General features: G+C 40.3%; 1 long non-coding RNA gene across 1 annotated transcript in view; it reads right to left on the bottom strand.

The window, feature by feature from the left end:
• The window catches only part of LOC137000986 (uncharacterized), a 71,027-nt gene that overhangs the window by 34,010 nt on the left and 12,181 nt on the right, over nucleotides 1-24,836 (bottom strand). Inside the window, exon 4 of the long non-coding RNA XR_010891126.1 lies at nucleotides 18,025-18,117. This is a non-coding gene — a long non-coding RNA (uncharacterized lncRNA). The remainder of the gene's footprint in view (nucleotides 1-18,024; nucleotides 18,118-24,836) is intronic.

The following is a 24,836-nucleotide window of genomic DNA, read 5'->3' as shown; positions in this document are numbered from 1 at the left end:
AGCCGCTATTTCTTCGCGCGCTGTGTGTAGTCGGCATAATCGTAAATTATAACAACACCTTCGACGGTCGGCCGGCGCGCTGGAAGCCGAGATGCGCCCACGTGTGCGCGCGTGTGTACATACGTTGATTCACGTTTTTCGAATATGAAATCTAGCGAAAGAGAGAGAGAGAGAGAGTGAGTCAGTGCGAGAATTTATTTCGCCTTGGGGCTGACCCTTGTTGGACACTCGAGAAAAGTGTACACACGTATGTGCGTGTACGAAGAAATATATGTAGAACGGGAAAGTTAATAAAAATATAGAACAGGAAAATTAATAAAAAATAATTTTAAAAAATTCTAACAAGTAATGGCAGCAGAAGGAAATAGTGTAATGCGAAATTCAATTCCTTTGAGATACTGGGCGGTTCGAGATCGACGAATGACTTCCCGTCCGATCCTTATTACGACACGTAATCTCGATTTATGTTTCGTCGATGCATGCCAAAGACGCAATCGCGAAATCAGTGAGAGCACAACGTGCATGTGTAATTACGAGGCTGCGGGAGCTCACACGGCGCTACTCGTCGCAATTAAAATGCAAGCGAGAACGATCGAGATATTGCCAATTAGTCGCGCGGATCGTTAGGATCGGCATGAGAAGGGTCCGAGTTAATACGCGTCCTTCTTCAGTGCGCACGAAATCCTCAACACGATCGCGTAAATAATTTGACACGTGAATCGTACGCCGCCGCGGTCGCGTATACAGTGAGAATTTAAAGTATCTTGCTCCACTTAATTCTGGCCGATGACAAGCGGTGCTTAAAAATATTAATAATGTAACACGAAATGTTAATGATGCCCTCGTTTCGATATTTTAATGTCCATCGTTCAAATTTATAATTGTCAATAAAAGTCCTATTAAAATGTTGCGTTAAACTCAAATGTTAGATTAAGTATCTAATTAATTAATTAATCCTTAATAAAAATATTTAACGTCGCTAAAAATCTTCTCGAGACATTCTTAGCCTTCGGTTATTTGTTTCAGCAATAAATGATAACTATAATTATAAGAATCGCCGTTCAAATCTCTCATAAATTTCTCTGAATCTTACGTCGAGCTCGAATAAAATGTTCACTCTGCAGATATTATAAGGAGTTGACGCGTTATATGACTCGTAAACCATCTCACCGCGCGCCGATCTCGATATTGATTCGATTTACATGCGGATCCACACCCGGGACCGGCGTCGAGTGTCATACGTCAGATTTACAGCCGATTACTGCGGCTAATCCCGACACTCTCCCGAGAGCGCAGCTCGGCTCGCACACTCGCAACTGTAAACCCGCAATAAAATCTGATAAAATCGTATCGAATGCAGCCGGACTCATTCTCTCTTCTTCTTACTCTTTTTTTTCTCTCTCTCTCTCTCTCTCTCTCTCTCTCTCTCTCTCTCTCTCTCTCCCTTTTTTTTTCTCTCAGTATCGGCCGAAGACCCGTTACGTCGGAGGACGAGGTAATTAATTTCGCCTTGCGAACGCGCCTCGGCACTAGGCCAATGCAAACACCTCGCCGAGAAGGAAGGTGAGCCAGCCGACGCACGGCGACGCTTAAATATATACGCACGCACATATGCGTACGTATACGTGCGCATATTTAGCCGCGCTTGTGTTGCATTTTACCTCGCCGTCCACTTCCATAAATCCACGAGAGCCGTCCTTCGTCCTGCGAGGAACTGAGGAATATAACTGTTTCCAACATCAAGGGAATAAGATATGTAACGTGCGCGCTGGCCATTATCGTTATTTCGATGAGATTAAGCGTCGTCGTAGAAATGTCGCGCTCTTTTCGTAGCCATTTATCCATCTAGCCTCCATCGTGCGAGAGTTAGCGGCAACTGCGCTATTACGCGATATCTTCGCAGAAAAAGAGATTTTATTCTATTAAATTCTGTAATGTATTTAAATCAGTCGATGCTAATTTCTAAAGTGCGTTCCTCGATACGACCGAATGGCGTTCCGCGAATTTATCGAAAAAATTCCGTGAAGAAGGCCGCGGAGACAGCGATTAAAAAATTCAATCGCTTTAACGAACTGACGAATGATACGGCCGACCGCGTATCATGGCGTTAATTACTGCCTGGGGGAGAGAGCGCGTTAGAGGAGCTTAACTCTTCCTCGCCTATCTGCGAAGCGCGTGGTGCTATCCGGCGCAGCGGTGTGCTTCTCGTCGGCGCGCACAGATGCATTAATTGAACTTGCTTAAATTATTGCGAGCTGTTAATTGCGCGAGCCACGGCGTTCTCTCGCTGGTGTGTGGAGTCGTTGCGCCAGACGATACGTACTATAATTATTAAAGTAAATAAAATTATAAGTATATTGAGATATTAAATAATATTTAATATCAAATATTAAAACTAGAAAGAAAGATTCTTTCCCAATAAAACTGTGTGCAATAAAATGTATAACTTTTTCAACAAGAAAGTGGCAAGCTTGAAATGGCTCTGTCGCATGTCTGTCTCGGGCAGAATTAAAATATCGGAAAATTTAAAGCGTTTCACCGAATCATTCACGTAATCGGCACAAAGCCATTGCCGTTGCCTTCGACAGCTATGAAACGAGCGAAATGTCATACAAAAGCGCCGCGAGGAACGCGGAGGTACTTATAGGGCTGTCGGCGATATTCTGAGCACTAGGGCGGCTCTCACAGCCGACCGATAGGCATTGCGATTAGAGCACGTATCAGCCCGCATTCCAGTGATATCGCGGGCACCGCAGATGAGCAGCAGCGCGCACTCGGCTCGCGATGCCAACGTTCATTGTATCAACGTTGACGTTCGATCCGACATTGCTGCTGTTGAGGAAGTCGGTGTTCTGCATTAACTTGTAATTAATATCGTGCATGATTACACTTAAGTATTCAAGTTTTAAATTATATATATGCGTATACAAAAAATAAAATATAAATTTTCTTACTTAGTCGATCGGAATGTTATCCGTGATTTTTGTCTTTAGAAACTGCGATTGAAATCGTTATATCTATTTTTCAATCAGTATCAATTTACTATAAAAAATTCTTTCGATCATGAAGGAGTATGCACAAGCTTATCAATCGCTAAAGAAAATGAAATAATCGCTTCCGCGCGTAAACAAAGTTAAGAATACTTGTACCTGAAAAGTCTCTTATCGCGTCCCTCATATTCAGCCCGCATTAATTCGCGATCGATCACGCGCGACGTTAATTAATTACGCGCGTTTTCGTGTCGACGGACAGCTGCGTAGTTTCGTGCCCGCGGGTATGATTACACAAATTAGTGGGAAGAGGATTTTCCTCGGGGGTTGCATGAGCGGCGCCAGAATTTTTCTTAAAACTCGAAGCTTTGCAGTTTTTCCCAAATAAAAGTTATTGAAAACTTTATTTACTTATTACAGAATAAAATATGAAATCAATTTTATCAAAAAAAACCTAAAATTATCTGAAAGATAAATTTTAATCATCTACTCATGCAATTTAATTTGTGTTTAATTTATAATTAAAAAATTATTAATGCTTTTGCATTGAAATGAACAGTTTTATAAACATTTTTATAGGTTCAGCTCTAATCTCCGTGGACGAAATATGACTTTCATTGCATATACAATATTATCTATGTATACCTTTTTCTCGCGGCGCCCATGTGGTCGCCATATCGAGAAGTTAAATTGTATCGCCGTGCGCGATATTACCTGCGTGATCGGCTCGCGATCGGCCGATAGTTACGGCCGTGTCCGGCTCACCCTCGGGCGAATTCTCACAGCGGCCGAGGGTAAGTCATCAACGTGGGCCATAAATTCGCATGCATGAGCAGCCTTCGTCTCGGCAGCGCGGAGAGAAAAAGAGACAGAGAGAGAGGCAGACAGGAGAGAACCCGATAACTCCATTAAATCTCAATAAAACTCCACCTCGGATTCCCATCTCGCCTTAATGCGTCTCCGCTGGCGGGAATGTCGCGCGACGAACATGCGATCGGCATGAGTGCATCGAAATTCGAAATCCGCGATTTTTTTCTTGTCTCGCGTCCTTTTTTTTCTTTTCACGCAGCTACAAAGATACTCTTATCCGATCCCGCGCGCGTAACTCAGATGCCGGGAAGAGCCGTGCATTTCCTTCGGCTCACACGCTATGCGGTCGGCGCGTATTGCATAAAAGTGTGAAAAGGGAAAGGGATGCTTCGTAATCTCACTTGGCATGTTCGATGTTTTATCTTAACATTTGTTTCATGTTCTCGAGACGGTTATTAGATATCGCGCTTGTCTGTCGTCACTGATTTTCACGCGTATTTCTTGTATATAAAGCATTGATGCGAAATTCGTCACTTCTACACACAAATTTCTAGTGCTTTTAATTTAAAGCCGCGATACGCGGCTTTCCGATTTTCGATTGCCAAACGGCGGACGTCAATGCCACGAGAACGGCGTTTCGAACACGCAGGCGCGGCACGCGTGTTCGCGTGCTCGGCTTCGATATATCGCGCGATTGCGTAAGCCGATTAACGGTAAAATCGCTGGCAGCGCGAGACGAACGCGCGCATAGCTCGGCTCGCTAAAAATCGACACGCGATCCAATGTTGCGCGCGATGCAACGTTATATGCATCCGAGAGCGGTGTCTCTCCGCCGCCGCCGCCGCTGCCACCGCCGCAGCAAGTTGCATTGCAACTGTTGCAATCGGATGCAGTCAAGCGAGACATCGACTCCGCATGCGGTCCAGCAGAGCTTCCTCCGGTAGCTCGATGTCCCGAGAACACGGTGGAACAGTGCACTATAGCTCGTTGTAGGAAAATGCAAGTTGTTATGAGAAAATTAAGTTTCTGTACAATCGCGCGTAAGTGAGACTGTTTATCGATCACTAATGAACGTAAGTAAAAAAAAAAAAAAAAATCGGCGTTAACTCCTTTTATCAATCGACAATCGAAGTAGATGAATAATAATCGTTAAAAACTGTGAATTGAAAATAAAAAGATAATTTCTCGTAATGCGCCTTTTCCAAGTAATCGCGACAATTATGAAAATTATGACGAAAGCTGTCTCAATTTGCTACAATGTTTGTCTCAATTTGTTACATATCAATTATCCCTGTAGTGTAATAAATCTCCATCGAGACGCAAGGCGACCAACCGCTTATTACGGACGAACACTCGAAGTAATCGCAATTATTTCTGCGTCGTGTGGTAAATACAGTTTGTTGTGCGCCAGCAATGAGAAAAACGCATCTTGCAACTGGATATTAGTATCGAACGTGGTTTCGCATCATACTTCACCTCTCCCAACGCACTAATTTTGCTATTTATTATTATTATCCAAAGTAAACTTAACTTTTTTCGAACTCGCATTCCACACGGTCGATCGTTATTCTCCTCTCTCTCTTCTAAGATTCTGTATTTTTTTTTAATTTTACACCTAAGTAAGTAAGTAGTTTATGTTCCGTGCTACTGTTACATTCTTATGAGCGCAGCTTCCGTCGACCAGGATGAAATTATTGCGCGATAGTTAAAAAAGGAAAGAAAAACAAAAAAATGAGAGAGAGAGAGAGAAAGAGAGAGAGAGAAGAAAGAAAAGAGAGCGAGAACGAGGCGGACTTATCAAAGTCGCGCATCGAATGGTTTAACCGCTTTGCAGATTAGCCGCGCGGATATCGTACGAAGCGCCCGATAAAATCGCGGCCGTATCTACCGGGCACAATAATCGTAACGTCCCGACCGGGATGCAATAATAATCGTCCGCCGAGACGAATAAACGTAATGAAGTCTTATCGTTAATTGGATGATAAAGGAAAAAGTATCGTCGCGCGCGCCGTCCGCGGATCTTCTTACTCGCCATATCCGCGATTTATGCCGCGAGGCCGCTGCCGATCTGGCGCTTGACCGGTTTAAGATCGCGGCTGGGAAAAGAAGGGAAAAGCGTGCTTATCGCGACCGCGCGCGTTATAAATACATCTACGGCTAAGTAAATACCGCGAGTAACGAGTCGCCGTGGCGAAGAAAAAAACGGCGAAATAACCGCTGTTACTTAAGACAGAAGGCGCAATTACTTTTGCGCCCGTTTAACATCGTCGAATATTTTCTTCCCGGCCTCGCGCGTCGGATTCAGTAAGCCTTTATGATTTAGCTGACCACTAGCGTACAAATTGGCATATCAGATAACACTGGTAGCTTCTGAATGTAGATAAGTTGATAATATTCGTAAATTATTACGCGAAACGCGTCGTAAAAAAATTGCAGTACGATTATTGCAAAAAAAGAGTGTAAATATTTGAGATAAGAAATTATTTGCACAAGTGGATGCCGTAGATACAAAGCGCGATTTCTTAAATAGAATAATATACGTTTGTTTTTCCGCAAGACTCGCATTCCGATACAGAAACCGTCGGTATTTTTCGCTCTTATTCATCGGTGAAAATCTCCGCCGCGGAAATCGCTTGGAGAACGCGTAAATCGATCGCCCTAATTAAGTGGAACGATTATTTTTGCGACACGCACCTCGGGACCGGTTCGATGCGTGCGTGTGCACGCGCTTCGCAATCTGATTATTCCGATAAACATCCGGTGGGTGCAATGCTTCGAGATGCAAATGCACCCGAGTGCAGCACGCATATCGTTATGCATTAATATCGACGATCGCTTGTCGAGATGAACACCGCCGAAAACACCCTTGACGTTTCGCGCCCGCAAATGGATGCGTGGGCGATCGGTTTCGGCATTCGACCGAGCAGCTCTCCGCCGCTCTTCCCGTCGAATCATACGCGTGTGCAAACGTTATGCAGTGACCGGTTAACGGACTCGCCCGCTCAATTTACTCTGTTTGTTGCAGCGGCGCAACTGACACTTAATTAAGATTTACTCGTTCCACTCGCAAACGGAGCACATAATCTATTAATGATGATAACGAATCATGTGAAAAAGAAGAGAGAGAAGGAGAAAGAGAGAGAGAATGAGAGAAAGAGAGAGAAAGAGCGAGCAGTGGGTGGACTTGACTTTACATATATTCGCAGTAGATTCCAGTGATAACGCGGAAGGAAAAGAGAGAATCGCTACGAACGGTTTCCGCGTAGTTTCAGAACCGGGAGCATGTTTCTCAATATTTATGGGGTGGTGTTAAGCATGATAATGTTGCGAGATACGCTAATAGCGTTTATGATATGCAGATAAGAATGGTTCGAACGGTTCCTCTGTGCAGTCTCATAAATTTCAGATCGTTTATGTTAATATGGACAATAATAAATGATCGAATAAATAATATGACACATTAATTGCTATATGACAAGTTCTATGATTAATTTGTTGGAACGCGATACGATGCTGCTTCTTTTTTATCGAGTAGTATCTAAATCAACTTGTAAACCCACAATTACGATATATCAGTAATCTTTAACACAGTCACTCTTTTTGAAACACTTGTCGAAATAAGTGCCGCAAATTGTACATTTAACGATGAATATTTTGCAACTGCTTTATAAATGGCATCCCGATACGCACGCGGGAAAAATCGATATCAAACTCGTCAAAGGAATTCATCATCCAAGTTCAGATCGCGCTGAAAAGCCGTAGCGAGAACGGGAGATATAACTCTAAACTGCCGGCACACGGCAATATCATAAATCCGTTTCTGCTTTTGCAAATCATGTAATTGCTATTCCGCGCGTTCACGCAAACGTTTTCTCCCCGTCTAGGCAAAAAGAACGAGATCGGCCGGCGGCTCGCGCCGGTAGCGCCGGTCTCGCATCCTGCGTACAATCCAATTATAGCAGCCGCGATCGGCCGCGGACCAGATCCCGCGCGGTCGCGCTTATCATAAATCAAGATTAACGGTCGGCGAAGATTTTCGCAGAGTCCGGTCGGCCGTAAGTATCGATTTTTTTTGCTGAAAAACCCTACGCATATAACTGCACAGTGTCTGACGCGATTGCGAGTTAACGTGAAACAGCTGCAGACAAAAAAATATCCCACGAAAGAGCATGATCGATTAGCGCCTCGTGCGCGTTAACGGGTTAAACGTCCGCGCGATCAAACGATAATTCATGATTTTTTTGTGTTTTTCCGTGATCGTCCCCCCCCCCCCCCCCTGCTCTCTTCCCGCTCCCACCACTCAACGTCGTCATCGACGACAAAACTGGTTTGTCCCTCGTCGCGGAAGAGGAGCGGACTTTCCAGGAGCGGATCTGTATGAGAACTAGTAAAACTTGGAATTCTTAAAACGATCGTCAACGAATTCCTGATCGGAATACTTTCGTCCAGAAGTATTCGTGAAATTTTTAGAGTTATACATTATAGAATAAAAGAACATAGTTTTAAACAGATTTCTTCAACCTTTGCAAACTGGAAAGCCGATATTTTTCGGCTCTAAATTATTCTGTTTTTCTATCGAAAAAATAGTAATGCGTTATAAATTATTAAAAAATTCATATTTCTGAATATTAACAATGTCTTAAAATTGATTGCAATACAATTTTCTCAACAATCCAGACACACCATGGTTTTATTAATAAAGCTATAATAATAAATATTAGCGCGTAAGAAAAGCTTTTTTCATATTTAAAATGTAAAATCGTTAAACATTTCTGTTGAAAAAAAAATATTAGCTAGGCTTCAAAGAAAGACTGGAGCTTTCCTGACCGCGGATCGGTCGCACGGAAGAAATCCACGATACTTGGCGATTTTCGATCGTCGATCAAATCGGAGCGGCGGATCCCCCGATGTATAGGGGAAGGTGGGGTAAGACGGACCCCCTAAGCGAAAATGGCTATATTTTTTATATTAATGACAAAAAATAACTGAAATTTAGCATGAAGAAACTGTAGAATGTTTATTATAAGATTATAATGTTAAATTTTCAAAATTTGCAAAAGTTTGAATTATTATTAAGATTTTTAAAAACTTAACTTTTGTCCGTTTTACCCCACGGGTGGGGTAAAATAAACCATCCCATGGGGTAAAACGGACCAAGCCGAGATAATATGGATCAAGAAATAATTTAACTGATTAACTCAAAATCAAAACTATATATTATTTATTAAATATTTTTGAATAAGAATAGAAATTAATTTAACATTAATCATTTTATTATACACACAAATCTTTAAAATAATTATAATCTTTATAATTTTTAACGTTTATATTAAATATAACATTTTTTAAAATAAAGCATGTAAATAAAATAAATAATTATTATAAAATCTGTTTTTATTTGGAGACATTATTTTCAATAAATTTCAAGTTTCTTCTACTTTTAACAGTGCGTTTTTTATTTTTCATAGCTTTTTCCAGTAAAAAAAATGAAATATAAAATATTTCTCAAATCAGAGCAAATATATAAGCAGAAAACTATAAGTAGAAAGTATAAGTAGAAAATATAAGTAGAACAAATATATAAATTGGTCCGTTTTACCCCATTTAAATTGGTCCATTTTACCCCACATAACAACATTAATATTATCTTATTTTTATTTACCTGTATCAAAATTATTTTTGAAATGTAACTGATGAAATATTACTTCTAAATAACCAGAAATATGGAACTTGTAAAAAAATTTAAAAATTTTAAGTTTTGCAATCTTAGTCACTTAAAATGTAATACTAAGAAATTAGATCACGAGATCTATTTGCAAGAATTTGACGTTTCTTTATAAATAACTTACGATAGTCTTATGATATAATGACGTAATTTTTAAACAGTTAAAAAGCATCAAAAAGAAAATTAATTTTATGTTTATCCAGCAGATAGAGGTACGTGCTAATAAGATCTAGCAAATGGACTATTTTACCCCGCGGTCCGTCTTACCCCACCTTCCCCTACTTAAACCGGTCATCAACGAGACCAGATCTCCGACAGGTTACGATAAATCGCAAGTAACGGCCGCGGCCGGAGGGATTCGCGCTGCCGGGTTCGTGTTAATTTTCTGTTTGTTTTCTAATTAACCTCTCGCGAATGAGAGCAGGCGAGCGTGCGAGCGAGCGAGCGAGTGTTGCCTCGCCAAACTCGCTCGCTCGCGGTCGGGCGTGACCATATTAACCGCGCGAGTTTCTCAGGATTATAATTCCGGCTTGGCGGGATTACACATCGCGCTTTAATAAATTCAATAATTAAGATACTACGGGGGATTAAGAGAATAATATAGTGAACCGTCGCGCCACGCGGTTTTGATCTTGCTCCTCGACCAGCGCACGCCCCGAATGCGTTATCGCGCCTGAAAACGCCTCTCGCGACGTGCTCTATGCACCGTGCATTATTCGTTATCACCTCGCCCCTATCGCGAAACATTGAAGCTGCCACAATGTTGTTTAAAAGAAATGTTAATACACTTATCTGACTTAAATCTTTAATCCTTCGTTTATATCTTGAAGTCTAAGAACCCCCATTTTCCTACATTGCGATATATCTATTTTAATGAACATTTTCTCCGAATAATTTTATAGCACTTTATAAACACATCGATCATATCGTACTCGAAATGCATCCGTGCATTAAAAAGTGCGGTGTGTACATTTACGAACGGAAGACTCCGTCGTTCCCCACGATGCAAATGGAACTTAATGAATGAGATGTCGACCAGATAATTCCGTGGAGCTAAGTGAATTTTTACGAGGATCAGGACCCTCGCTCCTGCCCTCGTTCCCATGTGTTTCTGGCTCCGCGGACGCGTGCGTGTGCGTACGTGTGCGCCATCGTCGAGCCTGGCTGCGCTCTGTTTTTTCCAACCGGTCATGGTCACAACAGGCATACGTATAACACGCGGGCCGCAATAATATTTCATCAAGCCGGCGAACAAGATTTCGCGGCAACGGCAGCGCGCGGAAAGAAATGGCATCGTCGCTAACTTTTTCGGCGCTTTTAGCTAATGTAAATCGTACGCGCATCGTGCGACCAGGCGCCGCATGGTCAGGCTTAAGTGGAGGGTTCGGAGAGGAGCCTGTTGTGCTGATCGAGCCGGTCGAAAGGTATAGAGACACGACCTGCCAATGAGTTAGCAGCGGTTCTCAAGCGGTCTACGGAATTATGAAGAAATTCAACACAAGCAAAATCGTAAAAATTTCAAAATTGCTCTAAAATCGTATTTTTGAAAATATTACAAAAAGTTTTATAACGTAAAAGTTGAAATTGTAACGATCTATTATGTGTTGTCAAGAGAGACATTACTGAGACTGATACTGCGAATTATGACGACAACTTCGAGTAATCGAAATCCAAACGATGTACAAAATGGCCAAATAAAATCGCGAGAGCGAAAGATTAATTTTTTATCATTGCCACCTATCGAATGAGTTAGTTAACGAGTAAAGTTCTTATCGATGTGTGACTCTCGTTCTTTACTGAACCTCTTAACATTTACCGTTCATCGTTTATCACCGTGTCGTTTTTTTGCCCGTAGTTTCTAAAGTAATAGCATATACAAAAACATTGCCTATAATTATATAAAATCTATTAAAAAAATATATGTACTTATTTAGAATAATTTAGAAAAAATGAGATTCTTTAATTAAATTTATGGCGGTCTTATTAATTCTTATCCAGGAAATTTATTCGCATTTGATAAATAATTATCAAATATCAATTATTATATCACAATGTGGCATCCTACTTGGAGAGAAAAAGTCAAATAATATTGAGAACACCTGCACGGCGGTAACGGCGACGGCGACGATGTATTCCCGTAGGAAACGAATAGTGATTCATGATGGGACACGGAAAGGCGACACACGATCGGCAAGTTTTATATTATAATTACACCTCTACTCTCCGATTTCGGCAGCAATGCTCATTTTCGGCCGAACGTCACTCTTATTAATCACACCTTTCCATTTGCATATTGAAGCAAATCGTCATTGCAATTTCCACATATTACGAAAGACGACGCGTATATTCAAACGCGGTATTCGAGCGAAAAAACGAGAACGAGAACGGATTTATACGTATCGCGATTATTTAATTAATTTATGCCACTTTTTTATACACATTCATACTTCGCGATCACCATGATTCTTGGTATCGGCGGAGAGTAATACAGATTTAGCGTTAGTATGCGATCTCTTTCGAACGGAGAGTGATGGAAACCGTTCGCACGATAGATTCAATCAAGTTAGCTTGAATTATTAATCCACATATAATAAATCCCGACTACAAATCGCGATAGTGCGCGCGGCACGCTGAGAATGCGTCCAGCAAAACGCACAGGTGCGTTTCTCATGGCGGCGTCGAAAGACCTGCTTGCTTCTGATTAGCCGTATTTATTAAAATTTATATAGGCGTCAGAATTTACAGTCTGCAAATCATCTGTATTTATATAGTGCTTGTTTGTTTCAATTCTAAGTTTAGCTTTTCGTTCAATAACACAGCTCTACAAAAAATAGGTTTTTTTCGAACACAAAAATGTGAGGTATCTTCTTTTATAATTCTTTTGATGCTGAACACAATGACGGTTTTTAAAATATTCCATCACGTAACAATTTTGAAAAATTTAAGGTGAAAGTTGTAACAAAAAGCTATTTTGACTATTTTCACAAAAAAAGAAAAATCACTTTTCAAACACGTCGCATACCATAGCTATGACATGGTAAAGTATGTCAAAATGGCCCTTTTTACAATTAATCTTGAATTTCTCAAAATTGTGATGTGACAGAGCATTTTTAAGACCAGCATTGTATTCAGCATCACAAAAACTATAAAAGGAGATATCTCGCAGTTTTGTGTTCTTTTTTTTTTATTGAACTATGTAATTTGCGTACACAAAATGCAGCATCTTTAAGAAAATATAATAATCATTATTATATAATCTAAATGTTGATCAAAATATCATTAATATGTGTATAATGTATATAGAATTTTATAGATTATTTATCAAATACATACAAGTTTTGCTTCATTTTCAACATTAAATATTTTTTGGCTATTAAATTTCAGTCAAAGAAGCAGGTAAAGAATGTGTTATTAAATTTTAAAATTATCCAAAACTGAGTGTCGACAAAATAAATTAGTGATTTCAATTTTTAAATCCGTAAATTTATAAATTCTTGGATATTTCATCATAAAGTAATCATGTTTGAAAAGTTTATCTTTATTTTAAATTTTAATTTGACATAATCGCATTTTTCGACAGATATATATCAACAGAGACGTCTTAATGTATGCAGATAAAATAAAATCTCGAGAATAGGCCTCGGCAAAAAGTATGCTTTATAGAATATATTATAAGCTATCGCCGCTATTATGGCGGCTGAAACGCCATAACTGAATATTTCCTGCTATACATTGAGGATGCAACCTCGATGGGGGAATTAATGACAGGTCGGCCCACTATGATGGACAGTAATAGCCGGTTACGCTGACATAATAGAACCCCGGTTTTCCAAAGGTCGAATGGAACGCCTACATTAATAAAATGGCGCGATTTCTTTCTCATCAACGCTTATCGTCTTTATTTTATACACATATATTTAGCATTGATATTAATTTAAAAATAAAAATCACGTCTTCATTTCTAAATTATTTTCCAGAATTATTTTAGAATAAAAAAATAAATTTTCTAGATAAAATCTGTTTAGTTTTAGTCGAATGTCTCTCTTAAATTAAAAATTTGGTAAAAAAATGTTTAATCTACTTATTTTCAATATAAAATAACGATCTTACATTATTATAGTCTTCAATAACCCACACTTTCACAAGCCTACTAATCGACATCGATCGTTAGACCGACGTGTGTTAGTGCACTTCCGGTCGCGCGTTCTCCGTTTCTAATCGGACTCGAGATCAACCCTGCGACGAATTCCCGTCATTCATTGGTGTCGGACTGTGCCGCATGGATGGACGTTTCAGATATTGCGTGTAGATAAGCGCGCATAATGCGTCACAAGGCTGGCTTTGCGTACCTGGCGGGCTGTGTATCGCGCCGAGTCTCGAAGGTACACGTCGGCCGCAGATGCCTGCAACAGCCGTCCGCTACGCCATCGACTTTATTGGAAAGTCATGTTCCAGGCTAAAACCGGAAGTTTCAGCCTGTTCCTCATCGCGATGTGGAATACCTCTGACAGAAGATCGCTTCGAGGCACTTCGATTTATTGATCGCCCAGATGACATCATATTTACAGCTCCGTAAATATGACGTCACCGGATAGAAAAATTACAATCGGAAAATAATCTTTCTCTCTAATACCTTAAAGACGAGTAAAAACAAAATTATAGGAACAACTAATTTCCTAGACATTTTCAGAAAACTTCAGAGATAAACTCTTTCCATTTTGCATTATAACAATGTTAGTTTCACTTCTTCGTTTTCGCGAAGTTCAATGTTTCCAACGTCAGTCGTAACGTTCGTTCGAATCTTCCGCCCACGATTCGTGCAGCGCGAGAGCACGCGATAATCCGAATAAAAGAACGGCCATCGCGCGTATCTCGACGACGACGACGAGGCAGGCAAGCAGGCGGGCAGGTAGGCAGCCAGCCGTCTCAATCGCGGTCGAAGAATTCCTACCAACGCCTACTAATCGAGCGTGACGAAAACGACGACGACGATGACGACGACGACGACGACGTGGACCCGGAATCATGCTCCGTTACGATACTCTTACGCGACCGCGAGAGAAGCGACGGAGCAGCAATGGAGGGAGAATCGCGCGCTCCGGAACGTTCGCCGGTGTATCTACGCTACTGCTCGTACACATGTACATACACCGGTATTCCGTTTTAATTCGCCGGCTTTTTAGCAGCTTTACGACACGGAAATCCCGGAAAGCGGGTTCGAATAATTGCTAGATTTCCATTGGCGCGCGCCAACGCGAGCTCACGTGCACCTCCGCCGAGTCTACCGCATCTACCATGAATGTCGGCTGGATGCATAAATCTCCCTCGCAGCATTCGAGTGAATAGCAAGGGTACCGCAGAGAAAGAGAGAAAGAGTGAATGAGCGAGAGAGGTCGCGCTTCCTGGTTCGGGCTCTCCTGGCCGCGCAAAAATCGGAATCTATAAAAGGCGATTCACGGTGTAATTCATAAATATTTAAGCGACGTAGAGAACCGCGCTCGTGCGCTATATCAAAGCACCCATATACACGTGTCCACATATAACACACGTTTTTGACGTGTTATCCCCCCGCCGGGCTTCGTGATATATTCGATGTAATGTATCCATGCGCGAGCGAACGAGCGAGCGACGTCTCCGTCTTATTTAAACGCGCGGCAGCCCGAGAACGATCCTGAAAGCGCGCATACGTGAAATGTGCGTATGCAAATTTCCGGCGAAATCTCAGCGAATATCGTGAGAGTCTTGCATATCGCAGCCATTTCTCAACACTCGTACATAATGCAACACGTTTATTATTTTATTAATCCCGCGAATCTACTTAGGCGACGTCGGCATCCCCGACGCGTTCGCGCGGAATCAATTTCCGCGTAGCGCTCCACCGGCGAGTTTCGACAATTAATACAAAAAGCGACGACGTGATAAACGCGCTGCATAAATATATCGATAATCACGTGGGAAAACTTGCGAAATTACGATAACGAAGTCGCCGAACGTGTTTGTAATCGTACGCCCCGATATGCAAAGGAAAGTACTGACGTGTGTGTGTGTGTGTAATTCACGATCTAGTTAAACGTATTAATAGGCACGCCGGGTAATCGCCGGTGGTTACAATTTATCAAGAGTCATCGACATTCCGCATGCATACACGCAGGCAGTGATATACAATACGCCATTAAGTGCCGGGAGGATGCTCCCTCCGCGCGTCGCGTAATTATTTTCCCGTAAGAAACAGAAGGAGAGAGACGCGTTCCATCGTTCCGCATGAGCAATTTCCTGTCGATTCGTTTCCACCGACTAATTCTTCCAATATTAATTAACCGCCGTAATTTAAGCGACCCGCTGACTCTTTCTGGCATGCGTTACACTAGTTGTTCCTAAACATGCTCCTCGTATTTCTCGCTCTCGTTCGGAGTAATCGACAGCTAGATTAGCGTGAGCTTCCGTCGCGATTGAATGTGAAAAGAAAAAGCAGAATCGCGCGCGCGATTCGATGGCTATTATCTATCTCTAATCGCGTTCTACGCGTCAGAGATATATGCAACGCGCATTCTCAGATTTTCATATCGCGACTTTCGTCTCTCGAGTCGCAACGAGCGGACGCTCGAAACGCGACCGCGATTGCGCGCATTTCTGCATCCGGCACGATCCGAGCGAGTCCTTTCGAAGTTCTCGATCTCCTCTCTTCCTTTTTCTTTCATTCTTTTTTTCTTAGCAACCGGGTCTCTCGTACCACCCGCTCGGAGAATGTTCGCGGGCTGAATTGACCGTACGTTTCATGTAAAGTAGGCGTAAGTAGGCAAACCGGGCGCCGATGAGCGACCGAACGGAACGCTTTCTTTTTATCTTCGTAAGAAGGTTACGTGAATCCTGAATTTGTCAAAAAAAAAAATCCAATGCTCCGGTTTCTGTCTATCGCGGATCTCGTACAAAATATCTCCATGTTCTCCAACATATTCAACACTTGTTTAATACAAACATTTCTGTAATACATTTCTAACAGATTCTCTATTTTACTACATACACATTCATAACTAAAATATTATTAGTGGAATAAAAATAAGATAAACTGAGATAAAAAAAGATAAAGCGAGATAAATATGGAAAAGGTAAGATAAGATATAATATTTCCTTGATGCAACTTTGATGCAACTTTTGTAACATTATAAAAGTAAACAACGTCTCACACTTTTCCAGAAATACGGAATATCAAATGCGATCGCATGCGAACAACTCCGCGCCGTACGAATCGCGGAAACGCGCTACCGTGAGAAAAGAGAGAGATAATAATGTCTATAGAACGATGCGAACAGAGACGGGGAGAGACATACGAGAAGCGCTCGATTTCCATCGTGCGCGCGAGCGCACGCACGCACGCATGCTGCTCGTTGCAGCTCGTCCGGTTGCCTTGCTTACGAGCTCGCGTCGTTATTCCGTATGTGCGATTGAGATCTCGTTTATTCCGGACGCGCGCGAAAAGTCGGCGCGCGTAACTAACAACGGCGTAAGTAAACGGAGAAGGGCTCCGGAGAGAAAGAGAGAAAGAGAGAGAGGGAGAGAGAGATCCCGAGAGTCGTCTCTGTATACGCGTTTTAACTTACTTACTTGCTCGCTCACCGGCTTTACACTTACCGCGCGCGGAATTTTACGTCGGTCGGAGACGATTGGTTCTGCAAAACCAGCAGTAGTAACGCACCCGCGGCAGCCGCGGATCGTCGTATCATTGAATAATAATTAGGCAATAACAAGCCGGGCATGCGAATAGGTCCGCGTATATGCATACGGCTGCTGTCGCTTTGCGGACGTATAAAGTAGAACGCGCTACTTCTACCGCGTACGCTATTTTCCAACGCCGGAGCGTCGACGTGGTCGTTTAACGCATTCTGTGAAACAATATGTGCCATTCCGAACATTGTGTTCGATTTTTCATTATAAATTATCATCTTATCACCATGTGTGATAAGAGAATTAGAAAATATATATGAACATAAGAATTAATTTAATAACATTTGAAAAAATTTGATAATGTTCTAATTCTTTAAATAACTCGCGTTACTATGTTTCTTTTGATTAATTAGTTTGCCGATTTTGTGTCAATGCACAAAAGTCAGCGGTCAGGATCGATCAAGGCCCGATTGAATTTCCGAAGAAAAATATGCCTTTACATAAAGACAAGGTAGAACAATGAAAGGTAGAAAACGAAAGGTAGAAAACAAAAATCAAGAAACACATTATAGATTGGACTTTAGTTGACAATTTTCTCTTTTCTCCGAAAATCTCGCTAATTCTGACTCATGGAAAAGAATTTGACAGAACATTGTTTCCCTTGTGAAATTTATAGTATCAAGCGTGACTCATTGTTAGAAGAGACATTCCATTTATATTGTCGTTCTTTTTGACAAAGCGCTGCTGTCTAGATGATCCTTTTCATGTAATGTCATGACCGGCAAATTACTATGTCTGTCCTTAACCTTGGCGCCAATTTTCTTACCTACGACTTACCTTTGAATCCTTAGTCGTCGTCAAGGCGCCACCGAAGGTGATTCCGATTTTTATTGCTCTAGGTTGTCATCAGCGTGGGAAGTGAGAGTTTCTCTGAAAAAATGTTTCAGACAAAAGAATTAACTTTTTTTACTACGCAAAAACTGGATGAAAAGCGCTATGCTACGAAATTTTTCAAATGTGATTTCTTTTTAAGTAGAATTTAGTGAATCATTATGAATTATTAAGAATATAATATCTCGTCATGTAACAACTAGAAAAATTTTTAAATAATTGATTTAATAATACTTAGCAATGCTAGAATAAAATATATAAATTAAAAAAATTAAACATTTTATCCTTTTACAATCATTAATTACTTTATATTATCGAAAATAATATCGAATTCACCAATAAAAATAATATAACATTCTAATATTAACCGACTAAGCAAAATCAATTGCACGAGCTCAGAAAAAATCGATTATCTGAATAAGTTCAGTAGAAATAAAGCGCGCGCGATAAAAAGGTAGAAGGATACGAGTTTTTCTCGAAACGATACGATATTTCACTTAACGGCTTAAACGTTCACCATCGTACCGGACGCGCGGCTTTATCTTCGGGATTTTCCGAAGAACGCATATACATGATGCACCTTCGACGCGCGTATTTCAGATTTACTGCTAGATTCGGCCGAGCGTCTGCGAGCGGTGGACAATAAAAATAGCGATAAAAAAAGATCGTTATTACCGGGGAATATTTTTAGCGAGATATACGCGGCAGTAAATCAGGGACGATCTACCGAGGTGTTCACGACCGGTTCGAACGACACTTTAATTGTTCGAAGCGGGTAAGTCGCAGGACTGTTAAACGACGGTAAAAAACAATGACACGTCGATCCGTCACGGCGCGAAAAAAAGTACTTTGCAGTAACAGAAAAGCCATTCTCGAAATTTATGTTGAAGCGCGATAATGCAGAGAAGCACAATGTTTACCGCGCAGTTCACTAGGGATTTTTTTTTTATTAAACTTATCTAGCGTCGCGTTTCTCTCACGAAAATGCTGAAAATTAAAAGTCTCAAGTGCCATTTGACTTTTCCGACACTCTTAGGCATATTTCAAACACTTGTATTTACTTACACTCTCATCGTTCATTCGCTTCATTCGTGCGATCGAATCTAATACACAAGTAGACATGTGTAGACACACGTATGCACACAAAGGGATATCGAGTATTTCTACGGCAATAGAGAGAATCGAAGTAGCAAAAATTCTCGTTGCGCAAGTACGAGGAGCCTCCTTGCTCGCATCTCTTTCCCTCTCTTCCTCTCTCTTTCTCTCGCTCCCCCCACCCCTTCTTTCACCTACACGACAACGTATCCGTGTATGTTGTGGCGTAAATGCGAATAAATTTATTTCGCGAGAAGATTTATACTAACGACGAGAGCAGCTCGCCGAGGCATTTAAGTCGGATAAACATTGACATTAGACCGTAAGTGCACGCCGATCCGGGATTCGCCTCAAAATGCAGGCGCGCGTGTACATCGTTATTATCGTCCGATGTGTGTATACATTGGCGAACTATACGGCGTGCTTTATAGATAATTATATGCACTCGGGTAAAGTTAATAATAAGCGCCGCGTATCATTTGCAGAGTGCGTTTAGGTCCGCCGTAGTTAAAGGGGGAAGCGAGATCACAGAGTCAAGAAATATTTATCACATCGAATGACATTTTAATTCAATCTGCGTTTCGTACAAATAAATTCGTAAAAATAAATTTCATAAAAGCACAAATAACTGCGTTATGCATATTTATCGGATATGTATTTTTCTGCACATATATTTCGCAACAAATCAAGAACTGATCGCGGATTTGATATTCGGAAGAAAGTAAAATTACAAGAGCAATCATAATTGTCATTTTAATATAAATATAATTATTAAATAGTAGGTAAATTACGATTGCTGTCAAAAGTATTGTTAAATTAATAATAACGCACATTCACAAGCAGCTGCATCATCGCGGGTCCCACACGACCTCGAGATGAAGCGGCGCGTGCCGAAACTGGACCACAATCCCTCGAGTGGGATCTTATCTGGTGTTTGCATCTCTACCGTCTCAGGTTACCGAAAGGCACGTCTGAAGCGCCCCGTGGCGATCGGATGCGCATGATACCTCTCACACATAATTTCTCAGGAAGTGTGTTAATTGAATAGGATAAGATCGATATCTCGGCGTATATTTATCGATATCATTGATGTTCTATGTGTGTGATATCTTGTAGAATATTTTACAAGAGTAGAATTTACCTATTTTCCCGAAACATTGAATATTCTGTATAATTTTCTATAGCCTAATAAAATATTCGTAATTAAATATAAAGAGCGTCCCTAAAAAAGTAATCTTCTTAAGGGATCTTTTTTTCAAGCCAAGGGTGTCTTAGGTTAATTCTTTTTTTTTTCATTAATTGTACTGATTAATGCCTCAACCCTCGCCTAATTGTAATACTTGTGGTTGATTTATTTTTCAAGAAACATCGCACCTCCGTCAGGTAACCGTATGCCCGTTTTGGGGGCGCAGAAAAGAATCGTTTGAAAGATAGCCTGCCGAGCTTAGTTTATTGGCTCGATCTGGTCGTCCGGACGGGGAAAACACGCGACACGATCACCTTGACTGCGGTTTTCGAATTGAGAATGGAAGACTCGCGCGAGTAAGCCGAAAGATCTCTCTTTCTCTCTCCCTCTTTCTCTCTCGCTGTCTTCGGTGGTTGGTCAATCGTAAATAAGTTTACCGGATTAATGCGGTGAACAACCTTTTTCCCATTACTGCAGTACGTCCGTGTATATATCTTTCTTGTAACAAATTTGCATCGTGCAATGTTTAGTTTAATTCTGTATATCGTACAGAAAGGTGAAATACCTTTTCGCATCTCTTTCTACTCGACTATGTAGTTACTCGCGCAGAAATTAAACTCCTAAGCACCGGCGTTCATTCGTGGCATCTAAGGCACGATTTGCCGGCACGGCGATCGATAAATCGTGACTGGAGTCTCTTCACGGGGGAACCCTTATTTATTGCATTTCAAAACTTATAGAAGCGCGTCACGCGATTACCACATCTTTATACGTCACGCATACCTGTTTGCATCTCGAAAGAATGCATCTCGGAAGAAAGCTCGCACGAATATTATAAATATAAGATATTGTTGACAAATAAGTTTAGTAAGTATTTTCATTTAATAGCGACTTGCCGATAAGATAGGGAACCAAATTGTCGAAAAGAATAATATTAATTCACTTTCCATTTGTACATTTGTGGATAACTAATAATTATTATTAGCACAATCGAAGAAATTTAAAGCCCAGTGAAATCTATTAAATAATTAAATTATATTGCAAGTGTAATCGTCAAGGATATTTGTTTAATAACGCAACGATAATATCACGAAAGTGGGATAAGCTCTTCAACCACGAAGAGTGCTCCAAGACATATCACCGAACCTCTGTGTCACCTCAAGAAGTTAAAAAAAAAAAAAAAAAAAACGACCGCTGCAACATGCGTGATACGCGTGAATGTGTGTGCGCGCGAGAGTGTATAGGGCCTACAAGGAAACCCTTCTACGCGGTCGGCGCCGTGGCGCCTCGACACCAGCCGGTCCTCGGGATGAGAGAACAGTCCCGATGCACCTAAGTACTTCGTCGTAATCGTCAGAGGCTCGTCTTCCACGAATGCCGCCGGATTAAAGCTCTTCGATCGTGCGGCGCCTCGCGACGTCTGGCCAGCGTACGCAAATAGCGCCGCTTGACCCTACGATGCCCTCCAGAGTGCAACAAGACTCTAAGTACATTGCGCGTAACTCGTTTGTCAAATTTTAACAATTTGAATTAATTACAATTGAAGAAATTTAATATAAAAATAGTTCCTTTACTAATTAATTTCTATTAATTATTCTCATAAGTTATTATAATAATAAAATATGGGACCACTTTTGGCAAAATATTAAGTTAAAAATAATTTCAGTCTGGTTTGCAGAGAAACCTATTGAAATTTTTATTTCATAATGTTTATCTGATATAACGAATTTGCGCCAGATAAGGAATATACGACTCCAAGAAACAGAATTCAATTATCGTTTAAGATAAAAACGTCTGTGTTTTGCCAAAGTTTAGGAGATAAATTTCTTCTTTTATATTCACAATACACGTCCGAAAATATTAAACACCCCACAATTTCACCACACAGCAACACCTGACTTCTACGCACCGTAAAAGAACTGGAAACCTCTCAAACCTTTTCTCATTCTATTTGGTCCCTTTAACCGGCGTCCATTACTGATATATACCTGGTGCCATCGATGCGGTGGCGTCGGACCCTTCTAACTCGTTGCAACTCTCCGCCCGGCTCTCATCTAAATTCCGTGTAATCCATCGAGGGCCGTGAAAAGTACGGCGCCGCGTTGATGTGGCGCCGCAGCCGCCTAACATCGAAACGCGATTATTTTCTTAACCGGTTCCCATTAGAGAATCCGATATTTTCCGCTCCGCTAGATCGCTCTCATAAAGCGCGGCGATCGTGCCGGGGAGTTCGTAATCACGCTTAATTGCGCGCGCGTATCCCGATAAAGTAGTACCTACCGCTTATGCAAAAAATATCTGTTGTGCATAGTTCATAAATACGTGTGCGCAGAATAAATTTTGACTCTCGGGATTGCCAAAGAATTCGCAATTTTTGAAAAATAAATATATATATACGCATTTCAGTTAGAAAAAAATCTAATATTAATTATTCCATTATTTTTCACTATGTATGCAACCTTTAGTATGCTAGAAAAAATAATAACTGTTATTTACGATCTCGGTCGTTTTTATTTCTTTATATCTTCAAGTTAGTTTACGAATAAAATTTACAGAAGAGTAAGAATAAAAGTCATAAAATATCAATCCTTACGAATAGTTAAACTGCCTAAAAAAATTCGAAAGCCTAAATTGATGATATCCTGAGGGTTAAATGCGTTAGCAGCTTTATTTTATTATCTATTTAAACGTCTTAGCGGTTTTATGCCATTAGCAGAGCTACCGTCTTAATATCATCCGACATATTCGATGATTTATTACATAATTGATACGCGCGTACTGATTTACAGTTCGCGTAAATTACCTATTTTATTCATCTTGTGATCAATGGTGTCTACACGCGCAAAATGTATCTGCGATCATAAATATCCAGTGACATCAACAACTAGTAGATGCATCGGACAACGACGGATGAGCCGAGACACAATGACCGGCAGTAAACGTCGCATAAATGTAACCGTATCACTGTATAAATATGTAATTTCCGCTAATGAAGAGAACACGGTGTTTTATCGCGGAAGTGAAACGCCGTCGGCGAACGCGCGCATTTGGTAACTTGTAACCGCGTGTGTAAATTAGAGCAGCGGCGACGTGTAATTTGTAAGTCTCGCGAGCGGGGTTATTATTCATCGAGCTAATGTTAATTTCGCGACGAAAATCATAATCACGTTAATAATAGCAATAATATGAGAGTACCGTATTCACGGCCGATATAATTACAGTGCTATTATCGGCGTAATAAACTTGCGTATACGTGCATACCGTCGCGTATACATGTAACAAGCTCGGCAAGCGTAATCGCATCCACACCTTAGTGTGATTTAAGCGTGTCTTAAATGTTCCATTAAAGAGAGAGAGAGAGAGAGAGAGAGAGAGAGAGAGAGAGAGAAAGAGAGAAAGAGAGAGAGGGGGGGGGAGAAAGAATTGTGTTTTCTACGTGAGAAAACACTTTAGAAAATATTCTCTGTTTATCCCTGCCTATTTTTTCCAGAAAGAATTGTTGAAGAAAAAGAAACTTCTCATGAAAAATAGATTATCAATTGCTGATGAAAATTAAAAGCGCCATATTATTTTACACACAATCCCGATCTCAATTTTAATTTTATAATAACAGCTATACACGTTGCGTTAATCGTGATGCAAAAACGTTCAGAGAAGGATCACGCAACGCGCGAATAATAAATTAGCTTTCATCGGATCGCGTGACACATACCCACCGCCTTTCACGCCGATTATGCCGCGCAGCTTAATAAATAATAAAGTGTCCGACGGGAGACCTGATATCTCGAAGCTTTAGTTTATATATCATTCTAGATTAAATTAAAAATTATAACGGTATTTTAAAAACTCTCATTGTGTATCGATTAGCGAGTAAAATTATTTCTATAATTTACAGCAAAAACGTGAATTCTACGAATATAATATTGCAAATAATATTCGTGAGTCGGACATATGTTATTAATATTATCAGATCGGGTGTCTAAAATTTAATTGATTAAATGGTATCAGAGCATATTCTATAAGTAAATATAAAAAAAAGAGATATTTTTATAAATATAAATCTATTAAAATTTTCTTAAAAAATTATAGTAAAAATACAAGATAATTAATCACTGCGTTTGGATTTTTGTAAAAAATTGTAGAAAAATAAATTAAATTTTCTAGTGATATCTCAATCTCGAATTAAATTTTAACAACTTGAAGTAAGCAGTAAATATAGTTCAAATAAATAGATTAGATAAATATTTACTCTATATATTTTATACTTCTGTTATAAATATTCTATTTTTAAAAAAGCATTCATAGACTCTTGCAGTTATAACCTTTAAGATTTAATATTTTTATTTCGGATTTTCAATCATATAAATCAAACTGATTATGATCTGTGATATTTCAGTAAAATTGTGTGCATTAAATTATTTTAATGACTAACACAAATAATCTAATACTTATATCACCATGTCATCGATAACGACAT

This window comes from Linepithema humile, chromosome 1 (genome assembly GCF_040581485.1).
Source record: "Linepithema humile isolate Giens D197 chromosome 1, Lhum_UNIL_v1.0, whole genome shotgun sequence".
Classification (NCBI taxonomy): Eukaryota; Metazoa; Arthropoda; class Insecta; order Hymenoptera; family Formicidae; genus Linepithema; species Linepithema humile.
Note: the sequence above shows the minus strand (reverse complement) of the source record. Positions and strands in the feature narration are given on the sequence as shown.